This window comes from Rattus norvegicus, chromosome 1, assembly GCF_021556685.1.
Source record: "Rattus norvegicus strain SHRSP/BbbUtx chromosome 1, alternate assembly SHRSP_T2T, whole genome shotgun sequence".
In the NCBI taxonomy this organism is placed as follows: Eukaryota; Metazoa; Chordata; class Mammalia; order Rodentia; family Muridae; genus Rattus; species Rattus norvegicus.
The window spans coordinates 94,538,335-94,550,836 of NC_141534.1; the positions used below are offsets into that span (position 1 = coordinate 94,538,335).

Genomic DNA, 12,502 nt, shown 5'->3' on the forward strand with positions numbered 1-12,502 from the left:
ATTCCTTTTATCTTGGTCATCATAATAAGCCCCTATTTACCTTGTTTGATCTCTTTGTCTATTGCTTTGTTTGAGCTAAGAACTGACCCTATTCTCTGCAAGTACCTGGAATGGTATAAAAGCAGACTGGAGAAAAATAAACCGGCTTCAGCCTCAGCACTGGCTGGAGTCATGTTCTAATGTTATCTAATTGACTTTTTGCTTTTCAATCCAAGACCCAATTGACTGACTGAGCTGGCTTGGTTAGTGGGAGTTTAGATACAGAGATATATAAATATTCTGTGTAAGTACATGCTTATGCATAATGAAAAAGGCATCAACCTAATGGTGTATTGAAGAACCTGAAAACTCAGCATCCTCGAGCTAATAAAACCCAAACTAAGACAGAGGCCCAGGAGTCCAAGGCCAGCCAGAGCTACAGGGAGCAAGAAAGAAAAAAAGGGGAAAGAAAGAGAAGTGGGGCTAGAGAGATGGCGCAGCATTTAAGAGTGGGCATTGCTCTTACAGAAGACCCTAGTTTCGTTCCTAGTATTTATAATCAATGACTCACAACTGCCTATCACTTCACCTCCAAGAGATCTTGTGCTATCTTGTGGAGCCCACACGCATGTGCACAGACCCCACATACCTAAGTGCACATACACATAATCAAAATTAAAATAATTATTTTTAAAGGAAGGAGGCAAGTATGGTGGTCCAGTGTATGCCTTTAATCCTAGGCAGAACTCTGTGAGTTCAAAGTCAATCTACTCTACACAGAGAGGTCCAGACCAGCCAGGAATACATAGTAAGGCCCTGCCTCAAAAGAAAAGGTGGGGGGGGGGATTCCCTGGAATTCTATTCGTCTTGTCACCTGAGTGCAGCTAAAACCCTAGTGCTGGCTGACTCTGCTGACAAAGCCATGCTCCGACCCTTCCTCTCTGCTTCCATGGAGAGAGGAAAGTATAGGTGCCTGAGGTGGTGGTGTGCCAATTATCCTGGTTTACACACGACATGCTGTGCCTATGCCTTGAAATGTCACACTGTGATTAGGAGCATAGCTCAGCATTGGATCAGAAGTCTAGAATCTAGCATTGAGGGCCATGGGTGTTGGTTAGTGTTAGAGTATCTTCCTTTAATCTCCCAGTGAAAGGCTGGGAGTGTGGCTCAGTGGTAGAACCTCTGACACTCCCCACCCCCCATGAGTGGGAGTAGTATGGCTCTGTTGTAGTGTAACTGCCTAGACTTCCCCAGGGAGGAGACCGGATGTGGCTCAGTGGTAGAACACCTGCCTCAAATTTCTGTAGGGAGGGGCTGGGGGTGTAGGGTGAACAAGGTTCTGGGTTCCATCCTCTGTTCAAGTTAGTGGGAGGGGAAGTCTGAAGGTAATCACTTGTAAGGGCTAAAGTTAACCTGTAAGTCCTACTTGCCCAAGGACAGACAACTTCCTGAAATGCTGGGGATATTGTTCATGTAAGACAATGAGTCATGTGTTTTCACTTTAATAAATAAGGTTGGTTGCTGTCTTAGAGTTTTACCGCTGTGAACAGACACCATGACCAAGGCAACTCTTATAAGGAAAACATTTCATTGAGGCTGGCTTACAGGTTCAGAGGTTCAGTCCATTATCATCAAGGCAGGAACATGGCAGCATCGTTCTACATCTTCATCTGAAGGCTTCTATGAGGAGACTGGCTTCTAAGCAGCTAGGATGAGGGTCTTAAAGCAGTGACACACCTACTCCAACAAGGCCACACCTTCTAATAGTGCCATTCCCTGGGCCAAGCATATACAAACTATGACAGCTGCCCTCCTAGCTGCATAGGATGAACGCAAGTAGATGGGAGATATGTAGGTAGGAAGTATGTCAGGATATATGCTTGTCCTAGATTGGATGAAGGCAGAAAGTACATAGCCTTGTGCTTTTGGCTTTTATGTCCCCTGACAGACCTAATTCCATACCATTTCTCTGGAAATACTGGGTATGGACCTGGCCAGTATGAAGTAGAAGTTTCTGGTTGTGGCATGTGTCTTGCTGAGACAAGATCCATGGGAGGGCACATGATGTTTGGAGAGAGTGTAATTGGGACTCATCAGACAGTGATAGGACGCTTGCATAGCTAGCCTTGAGAAACTTCATTGTTCTCACATTTTCACTTTGTTGAGAGAGGCACAACAGAGAACTCCTGGCATTCCAGCTGGCCCTGGTCACTCCCACTGATTCGTGCCAGTTTGGCAGAGACCTGGCGGTTTCTGCTGGATTGTGCCACTGATGCTGATTCACGTTTGGTGGCACCTTTAAACTGTACTGTTGGTATACTGACACTACTGAACTGGACTGCTGGTATCCTGACAAATGGAGATTAAAGTCACCCCCAAAGAACTACTTCTAAGCAGGTCATTTCCCTTGTCCATCTCTTTTCCTTTACCTTAGGATGGTGGGTGAGAAGGGTTGCAGGGGGTGGGGGTTTGAAGCATTTGGGAACCTTTATTAAAGTAAGTTTTTTAAAATCTAATCCTACGCCAGTATTTAATAAAGCTTGCTTCAATCAGACATTCATGGGTTCAATTTTTCTCCTCACAATTTTCATGTTTAACATTTTTCTGAAGGTCCCCAGTGAGATCCAGACCCACCTAGATTCTAAAGCCGAACCTTCACTCCAGAACTCCAGGACTGAGAGGCTACCTCAGGAGGCATGTGCCTTGAGACTTTCCAAGGCTCTGAGCATGCCTATGGTTTCACAGACCATCTGAGAGAACTTCTGTGCTGAGAAAAGAAGCAAGCATCCACAGAGGCCTCCTGGTGAGTCGTAGTTTGGTTCTGGTCTATGGAATCTAGATCTGGGATGTGGAGGGGACTCAATGGGGCCTCAAAATACTCTCCTATCCATGTCCTATGGTTAGGTTGCCCACATGGTTAGGTTGTTTAAATTCTCTCTCTCTCTCTCTCTCTCTCTCTCTCTCTGTGTGTGTGTGTGTGTGTGTGTGTGTGTGTGTGTGTGTGTGTGTGTGTGTGTAGGTTTGTGTTTTCTGATGTGTCTGTAAGTTTTGTTGCAAGCATGGAAGCCCAGAGTGATATGGAACAGGCTTGGTTGAATGTATGACTATGGATGACCATGGCTCCTGCATGTTTTGTTTCTTACTGATTTCCTTTGAGTGAGCTTTCTGTGTTCTGTGTTTATTGGTTTTGTGTTTGCTTTCTTGGTTGCTGCCAGTTGTGATCCACCACTGCTAATGCTGCTTGCCAATGCTACTTTGATGTCTGGCGCTCAGGATTTATCTCCCAGCTTTCTGGTCACTCAATTCAGTTTCAGAGGGATCGTAAACGCCCTCGGGTATGGGCATTCAGGATGTTTTGTAGTATTCTACCTTACTGAAAAGACAGTTCTAGAGTTGGGTTATAGCTCTCCCTTCTCTAGACTCAGGCATGTTTAGTTAAGTTTCCTCTGCATCCTGTGTCAGGTAAGCCACCTGACTGTGGCAGGGTAAAGAGAGCAAAGTAAAACAGCTAATAAAATTATAGGTTTCATTTAATCGCCAAAGACTTTTATAAAGCTATAAACTTATATTTGTAAGCCTATTATGTGAACTTTCTGTACGTCAAGGTTTATGTTTATTGGGTATGGTTAAAATATGTAATATCAAGCTGGAGAGATGGCTCAGTGGCTAAGAGCACTGACCGCTCTTCCAGAGGTCCTGAGTTCAAATCCCAGCAACCACATGGTGGCTCACAACCATCTGCAATGAGATCTGATGCCCTCTTCCAGTGTGTCTGAAGACAGCTACAGTGTACTTATATATAATGAATAAATAAATCTTTAAAAATATGTAATATCTGTAACAAAAATTTAAGTTATGTCAGGAGCCATCATAGGAGAGGCTAATAACTAGCAGGTGATCTTCCTGAGATAAGACTGCCTTGGACTAATAAGCCATGGCAGATTTGCTCCCATAGGCAAGACACAGGATATATTCATCCTAGGAAAGATTCCTTCTATTGATATGCTTTTCCTGTTATTATTAAACATATATGAAAATCACTAGGTATTAGCCCCTTTTTGAGCAGATCTCTGCAAAACAACAAAGATGTACTGTCTTGTAGTGATGCTATATAGACAAATAGAAGACTTCTTAATTCTTTGTGATTATCCTATAAGAATTCCCCAAATTATATCACTATCCATTAAGCTCTTTTATAGTGGAACTGCTATTAGATACTCTCTGATAATCAAAATTGCAATGAGAACTCTGCCAGTCTCCAAGTGGCACCAGTTAATTGCTTCTGATAGCAAGCGGGCATTCTACTACTCAGAGCACATTCCAAAAGGTTGTAAAACCATTATCCAACAGTCCTAAAAAGGGAGCTACGATTTATTATAGGTATTAGGGCAGAAGACAAAATATTGACTGGGTCTATCTATACAAAATTTCACTAATAACTTAATTATGTTTTTTAACTCTCCATGAACTGTGGAACTGTGACAGGTAATGAATGCTTAGCCAGATAATTACTCCTAATAGATATGCATGTAAACATTCTCTGTTGTAAACTTATTTGATTATGATTTGAATTTATGTGTTAACTTGTGATTAACTTTTTACCATGTGATCATGTATTCTGAAAAGATGTATAAATGCTGAGGACAAAGTGAAGTGTCAGAACTGAGGTGAGAACTTTTTAGAAGGATCTGAACAGAACTTTTTAGAACACAACTGAGGATAATTTTTTAGTTAGGGCACAAGAGAACTTTCTAGACAGAACTGAACTCAAGAAGCTCTTAGAAGAAAAGGCATAGCATTGGAAGAAAAGGCATTGAGAATAAGAACATGATTGTGACATCAGAGTAGGAGGAGAGAGCAAGATTAGGAGAATGCAGAGTGGAATATCTTAGAAATTATAAAGTAATATAAAAATCTAAGAGAGCAATGTGCAGAATGCAGAGGAAAAAAAAGAGGAAAAAAAAAAAAGAAGCTGCAGAAAGCAGAAGGAGCAGACAGGTTTCTCCTTACCATGGGGCAGAACAGGTCCTTTCTTAATAACAAGGCAGGCTTAGTCTTATTAAAGGAACAAAGCTTCTTCTTACAAACTTGGGTTTAATTCATTTAGCAATAAAAGGGTAGAAGGTTTTTTCTTTCTCTGTGAAATAAAGATTGGAGCTCATTTTTTTTTCATCCTCAATAAGTGAGTTCTTTCTGCACCGGTGCTTGGTCTTTTGCTCCAAATGCCTATGTAAATATGAGTGTGTGTGTGCGCGCGCACGTGTGTGTGTGTGTGTGTGTGTGTGTGTGTGTGTGTGTGTGTGTCTGTGTGTGTATGTAATTATGAGAATGTATGCAAGGTTGCTCCAACTGGTTTGAATAGATATGTACAAATATGTTGTGGTTTGCCCTGGAGTTATCTGTATTTTGATGCTAATTCCACTGCCCCAAGGACAGCTGCCTAGTCACATACTCAGGAATCAGGTGACTTTACCAGAAACTTCTCCCCATAGAATTTGTAAAATACAGGTGAGAGGCAGGTACAGGATAGAAGTAGGCTTGTCATTGAGGAGAAAGAAGGATGGGTGGGAGAGAAGTTTGAAGGAAGAGGAGGAGACTGGAATGGAAAGCAGGAGAGGAGAGAGAGAAGCCATGGCAGGATGATGGAGGCTGACGTTAAGATTCTGCTCTGTGTATTTACAGGTTGTTATCAATGTTCTTAAGGGATGGATGGCACCAGGTATGATTAAGTGGGTAATTATATCTTGTTAATTGGGTCAAAGATTATTGTGTTGTGTGTTCTTTTATGTGACGGTTTGAGTGTAGGAAAGTGTGTGGTGGCAGGAGACACTGGGCCGCCACAGAGTTGAGATGTGTTTCCGCCAAATTATCTAGCAGATATCTTGGGGCACCAAGGTGCTGGACCAAGCAGGATAAAAGACAACAATACTTTTTATATTTTTTATAATTTTACAACAACACAAATATGCATGGTGTGTGGAACAATTCACAACTTGCTATTGATATGGATACTTTACATTCCCAAATCAGTGCCATCAGTCAGTTATTCCAGACTGAAGAGCAGCAGAATATGCTGATTATTTTTCAAATTCAACCATTAATTTATTCAATCATAAATAAAGATAATATTTATGGAATTTTCTTGTATTTGAGAGTTATTATAGGATTAATTATTCTGCTTCTGTTTCTTCTTCCAGTCATCTTCAAGCACTTATGGTCTGCTCAAAAGCGTGGGCTAATACCTAAGGATTGTTATATATTTAATAATAACAGGAAAAGCATATTAATAGTAGAAATCTTCCCTAAATGGTTTTCTCTTGGACCTTGACTATTGGAACAAATCCATCATGGATTTTTTTTTTTTTTTTATCAAGGCAGACCATCTCAGGAAGATCACCTGATAGCTATTAGCTTGTCCTAGATGGCTCTGACAGAGTTAAAACTTGTAGCACAGAGGTTAATAGTTAAAAATCTATGCTTAGCTAATTTTAAAGGAACCATGTGATGTGATGCCATCTTGTGATATAAACAACATGTGGCTTGCTGCCATCCTAACTCTTCTTTCCCTTCAGAATGGAGGCAGCAATGTGGCTGGCAACTATCTTTGCTAAGGTTGGAGATAGTGGATGTCATGTTACTTCACTACATCTTGATTAAAAGTGATCACATGGTACAAACCAACCAAGGAGACAAGAACATTTTTCCAACATATTTTGGATTAGGGTGGATTTTTGTATGATAATTGCTGTCCTGAAAACAAGTTTTATGAAAGATTTAAAAACAAAGGTTGTTTCATAAGATATTATGAAGTGGAAATTTGTTTCATTGGGACTCAATTGTGCCATGTGATGTTTTTCTGGAAACTGTCTTATGAGAGGATATTATGCTCAAGGAGACATATGAGAGGAGATTTTGCTGAACCAGACACGAGAGAAGAGGTTTTGCAGAGAACAGACACATGGTATTTTCTGGACATTTCCTGGTGAGAGGGCATATGATGTCCTTGCTGGTCTTTGTTAGGTTTCGCTGAGGCTGGTCTTCATAGATGGCACTCTTATATTGGTTCATCTTGCAAGGTTTTGCTGGTCATTGTTGGGCTTCACTGATGGTAGTCTTTGCTGATGACAAAGACATTACATTGGTTCATCTTGCTTTCTTCACTGATGTTCTCTTGTCTTGGCTTCATAGAGAGATGCGCCAAAAAAAAACCTTCTGGTGGTATTCCAGGTGCTTCTTGCTGCTTCTGAAGATGGCAGAGCCTCATGGGTTTTTTGTTTTGTTTTGTTTTGCTTTGCTTTGTTTTGGATTTACCTGCCACTGCTGATTCATGTTTGGTGTCTTGCAAGTGGACTAGACGACTGACAACAAAGGATGGAATCATCCCAAAGAACTATTTCTAAGCATGTCTATAACCCCCATTTCCTACTTGAAGTGGAAACTTAAGGGTTCTTTGGAAAGTCGGTTGGATGGTGTTTTGCTGGGGCAAACCCATGAGAGAATATTTAGCTGAAGTTAACACAGATGAAAGGTTAAGGCATACTCATGAAGGAATATTTCACTGACACAGACACAGGAAAGAGGATGTTCTGCTAAAGCGAGCATGTGAAAGGACCTGTGATGAAGGATTCTTTGCTAACGACGCACATGTATTGATCTGCCTTCTATTGTGTAGTTGAGCTGCATTTGTCAGGACTCCATAGAGAGAAATGCACCATAAAACTTCTAGTGGTGTGCTGCAGTTTCCTGCCACTTCTGCGGACTTTACTATAAGAGAACTTCCAGGGGAATCACCATCCCTGACCTCACGCTGTACTACAAAGCAATAGTAATAATAATAATAAAAAAACACACATGGTATTGGTACAGAAACAGATAGGTCAATCAGCGGAATAGAATTGAAGACCCAGAAGTAAACCCACACATCAATGGACACTTGATCTTTGATAAAGAAGCCAAAAATGGTGGAAAAAAAGAGAAAGCATCTTTAATAAACAGCGCTGGTCTAACTGGTGGACTATATGTAGGAGAATAAAAATAGATCCACGTTTATCACCCTGCACAAAGCTGACGTTCAAGTGGATCAAGGACCTCAACAGAAAATCAGATATGCTGAATCTAATAGAAGAGAAAGCAGGAAAGAGTCTTGAACACATTGGCACATGGAGAAATTTTGGAAAAGAACACCAAGGGCTCAGGCTTTAAGATCAACAGTTGACAGATGGGACCTCCTGAAACTGAAAAGCTTCTATAAGGCAAATGACACTGTCAATATGTGGTGGTTTGTATATGCTTGACCCAGAGAGTGTCACTCTTAGGAGGTGTGGCCTTTTTGGAGTAGGTGTGTCACTAACCCTACATCTGATAAAGGGCTAATATCCAAAATATACAAAGAACTCAAGAAGTTAGATTCCAAAAAACCAAACAACCCAATCAAAAACTGGGATACAGAACTAAATAGAATTCACAACAGAGGAATCTTGAATGGTGGAGAAGCACTTAAATAAGTGTTTAACATCCCTAATCATCAGGGAAATGCAAATCAAAGCAGCCTTATTTCTAATAGCCAGAACCTGGAAACAACCCAGATGTTCCTCAACCAAAGAATGGATCCAGAAAATTTGGCTCATTTACGCAATGGAATACTATTCAGCTATTCAAAATGAGCTAGAAAATATCATCCTGAGTGAGGGAACCAAGACCCAAAAGGACATGCATGGCATGTACTCACTGATTAGTGAATATTAGCCAAAAAGTACAGAATACCTGGGACACAACCTACAGATGGTAAGAAGTGTAACAAATAGAAAAGTCCAAGTGAAGATGATTCAATTCCACATAGATGGGGGAAAGAAATAATCAAGGGAAGGAGGGACCTAGGTAGGAGAGGGGAGGAGGGGAAAGGGGGAACAGGTTGGGGTGGGAGGACAGGAGAGAAGTCCAGAGGGTCAAGAGAATGAATGAAATAAGCAGCACAGGGGTGGGGGTGGGGGTGTAGAATGTAACAGAAACCCAGGAGGTGAGAGACTTTAAGAATTCAATGCGGGTGACCTTAGCCAAAATGCCCAACATTTCAGAGAGGGAACTCAAAGAGCTCACCTCTAGTAGATAGACAGGGCCTCAAGCAGAGGGACAGGGTTACTAATCCATAGTCAAAATTTCTGACCCAGAACCATTCCTGTCTAAAAGAACAGCAGGGACAAAAATGGAGAAGAGATTTAAGGAAAAGTGGTCAAATGACAGGCCCAACTTGGGATCCATGTATGAGAAGACACCAAGGTCTGACACTGCTACTGATGCTATGATGTGCTTACAGACAGGAGCCTGGCATGGCTGTCCCAAGAGGCACACCAGCAGCTGAGACAGAAGCAGATACTTACACCCAACCTTTGGATTGAAGTTGGGGGCCCCTATGTTTGAACTGGGGGAAGGATTGAAGAAGCTGAAGGGAAGAGCAACCACATAGGAAGACCAGTGTCAACTTATCCCAGACCTCAGGGAGCTCCCAGAGACTGAGTCACTGAAAAGGAGCACACACGAGTCAGTCTCAGGCCCCTGGCACAAACACAGCAGAGGTCGGCCTGGTCAGGCCGTAGTGGGAGAAGATGCACGTAATCCTCCAGAGACTTAGAAGTCCCAGGGAACGGGGAGGTCTGGTGGGGAAGTCACCTCTCAGAGGAGGAGGAATGGGAAGGGTGCAGAACGACAAGAAGAATGTAAATAAATAATAAAAATTGAAGAAAAGATAACGAATGTAGCAGTGGCAGGTCCAGAGGACAGCAGGCTCAGTCTTTAGCTCACAGGGCTCTGGATTCTGAGGCTGGCCTGGCAGGGAACAACCCCACTGGGACCATGTATGCTACCACACTAAGTGTATGCACCTTGAGATTCCAAAGAAAAAAGCCAAATGTCCCAGCGATGTTGAGGGAAATCTATTGTGAGGTCAAGTCTAAGGCATGATGGAGTCCTCCAGACAGGAGCATCAAATTCCAGATGAAAACTCAGGTGTCATCTCTTGCTTCCTTCATGGAAGCGGTGTTTGAGTGGTCTTGGGATGGTTGTAGCACGGTATATGTCATCGTGGCATGTTCTCTGGTCTGTGTAAACTTAATAGTGACATCATGTTGGTGATGAATAGAATCTTCAATTACTTAGTAACATGCACACTGCCACATCACCTGACATGTGCTGATGGGAAATAGTAGAAATGTTACTAAAGACTACATGAAAACTGCCACAGGCTCTACACCCTAGTTCAACAGACTCCATGATGCTATTCAGGCCATAAAATTTAGCACACAGACAGCATACCTTTCAAAATGGAAGCAAAGACTTAATCAGTCCATAGCTCTGGAGTGTCTAAATGCACTGGCCTTGCTTTTTGGCTTCTACAGTTCTGCTTCTGGCTAACTGCTCTTAACGGAGGTATGTCAATCCAGAATATGGCTTTTGTACTTAAAAGGTCACCTTGACAAAGGCTTGGGGCTACACTGGAATCCCCAAAATAAAATGTAGTCAACAGTTGGCTTTCTGTTGGTTTAAACCTGAGTCCCAGTGGTCTTCCCTGGAGAACCTGTGTAGGATGCCCTGAACATACAGAATTGTACACCAAGGTCACTGCTGACTAGTAGTCTGGGTCCTTCTACTTACATGAAATGGTACACATGCTCTGTGAAGCAGCAAGTGAACCGAGAGAAAACAGGTTCACCATTTCAGAAATGTCCCTGACTCAAGATAGGTGGCCAGGAAGATTGAGTTCAACACTAGAGAGCATTCGATCTGAATTGTTTTTCAGGTCCATTCCCAAACTCCATCAAGAAAGACCCTCTGTACCACTAGCTTGCAAAACAGTGCGGTTAACCATCTGTGGTCCACTGACCCAGAGGCTGAAGAAGCATTGTTTGATCCCAAGAGGAGTGTACAGCCATCAGGACAATAAAGACCGTAAGAAATACTTGGTTGGTCACCTTTGACAACAGAGGCAGAGTCTGACTCAGTCACTCCAGTGCACCAGGGAACCATACCAAGTGAGCAGCTCTCAACAGCAAAACCAACCGTGGTGTTTGCATCCCTGTTGAGGGCAGTCAGGCTCACAGGGAGAGGACTGCTACAAAAGCCCTGTGTGTTCTCTCCCCTACCAAGAGATACTGGTTGGTTATGCTGACATAGGACTTCATGCCTCTTCTCAGTATTGCTGGGACTTGGGTTGTGCCCATTTTACTTAATGACACAGCCTTGGGAAATGGGCAAGATGTTCTGTTGTGGTTGTGGCAATACTCCCATGCCCTTACCCCACGGTACCTGTTTCCTGACTCCTCTGGAAAGAGAACATGTTTCTCACTGCCTTTCCACACAGGTTCATTTCCTCTGGTCTGCTAAGCAGGTTCTCAAGCTGCCACCGATCTCCACAACTATGTTCTCCATTCTACCTCACTCTGACTCTGACTCACATGTGGTCTGGGGTGGGGGTGTCTTTTCTGTTCATCCTGCCAACTATGGAAAGATCACCTCCTTCCCTTCAAGGACTTGATCTTCTCCAACTATTTTCCCTAATATTTGTTTTTTTAAAATGTACTTTTAATGTGTTTTTGCCTACATTTCTGTCTGTAGACTACGTGCATGCCCAGTGACCACAGAGGCTAGGGGCTCTGATCCCCTGGAACTGGAGTTACAGCTGCGAGTTATCCTGTGGGTGCTGGGAATCAAACTTAGGTCTTCTGGAAGAACAGCAAGTGCTCTTAACTACCCGGCCATCTGTCCAGCACCCACCCCACTTCTCCTACATTCTTACAATCAGAGGATCCCATTGTTCTTTGAAATACATACTAAGTCCTAAAACAACACCCAAATATTCACCGTGTGTACAGGACGGTGGGGCGCCATTATAATCTATCTGTCCTTCCTGACAGCTCTATATTCTAGTCTGGAGGGATGAGAAAGTAACAGTCAAACACAGTGAGTCTCTACCTGTCACAACTCCTTTGGGGGTTGAATAATCCTTTCCCAGGGGTTGCCTCAGAGCCGTGGGAAATACAGATATTTAATCCTGAAAATTAGCTAGCAAAATTAGCATTATTTAGTAGCAATAAAACTAATTTTATGGTTGGGGTACCAAAACATGAAGAATTCTAATGAAGGGTCACAGCATCAGGAAGGCTGAGAACTACTGGTCTAAACCATGGCAGCTTTCTCCAAGAAGAGAACATGGACAAGCTGTACAGAGGATGGCAAAGGGACCCCTTCCTGACCTGGGTGAGTGGGAGCAGGCTGGGTAGCTGTAGGGAGGGAGACAGATCTAAATAGTACTAAGGGGAAGTGGGATTGGCCTTGGTCTTCAGATGCCTGCAAGGACAGGCAGCCAGACAGGGCCACAGGTGGGCGGGGTCAGACCAGCCCTGGAACGCCACACTCAACTGTGGATAACAGTCGAGAAGGTAACAGAATAGCAGGACAGCCTCTTCAGACAGATAACCAAGGACACCACACCCAGGGAGGGTGGGCAAAACTTTACCAAAACAGAGCCCTA

General features: G+C 42.8%; 1 long non-coding RNA gene across 1 annotated transcript; it reads left to right on the plus strand.

Moving 5' to 3' along the window:
* Positions 1-2,247: 2,247 nt before the first annotated feature.
* On the plus strand, positions 2,248-8,763 carry LOC148007296 (uncharacterized). The gene is made up of 4 exons (XR_015650287.1): positions 2,248-2,376; positions 2,590-2,782; positions 5,662-5,698; positions 7,168-8,763. It is a non-coding gene; the product is annotated as an uncharacterized LOC148007296 (long non-coding RNA).
* Positions 8,764-12,502: the final 3,739 nt, after the last annotated feature.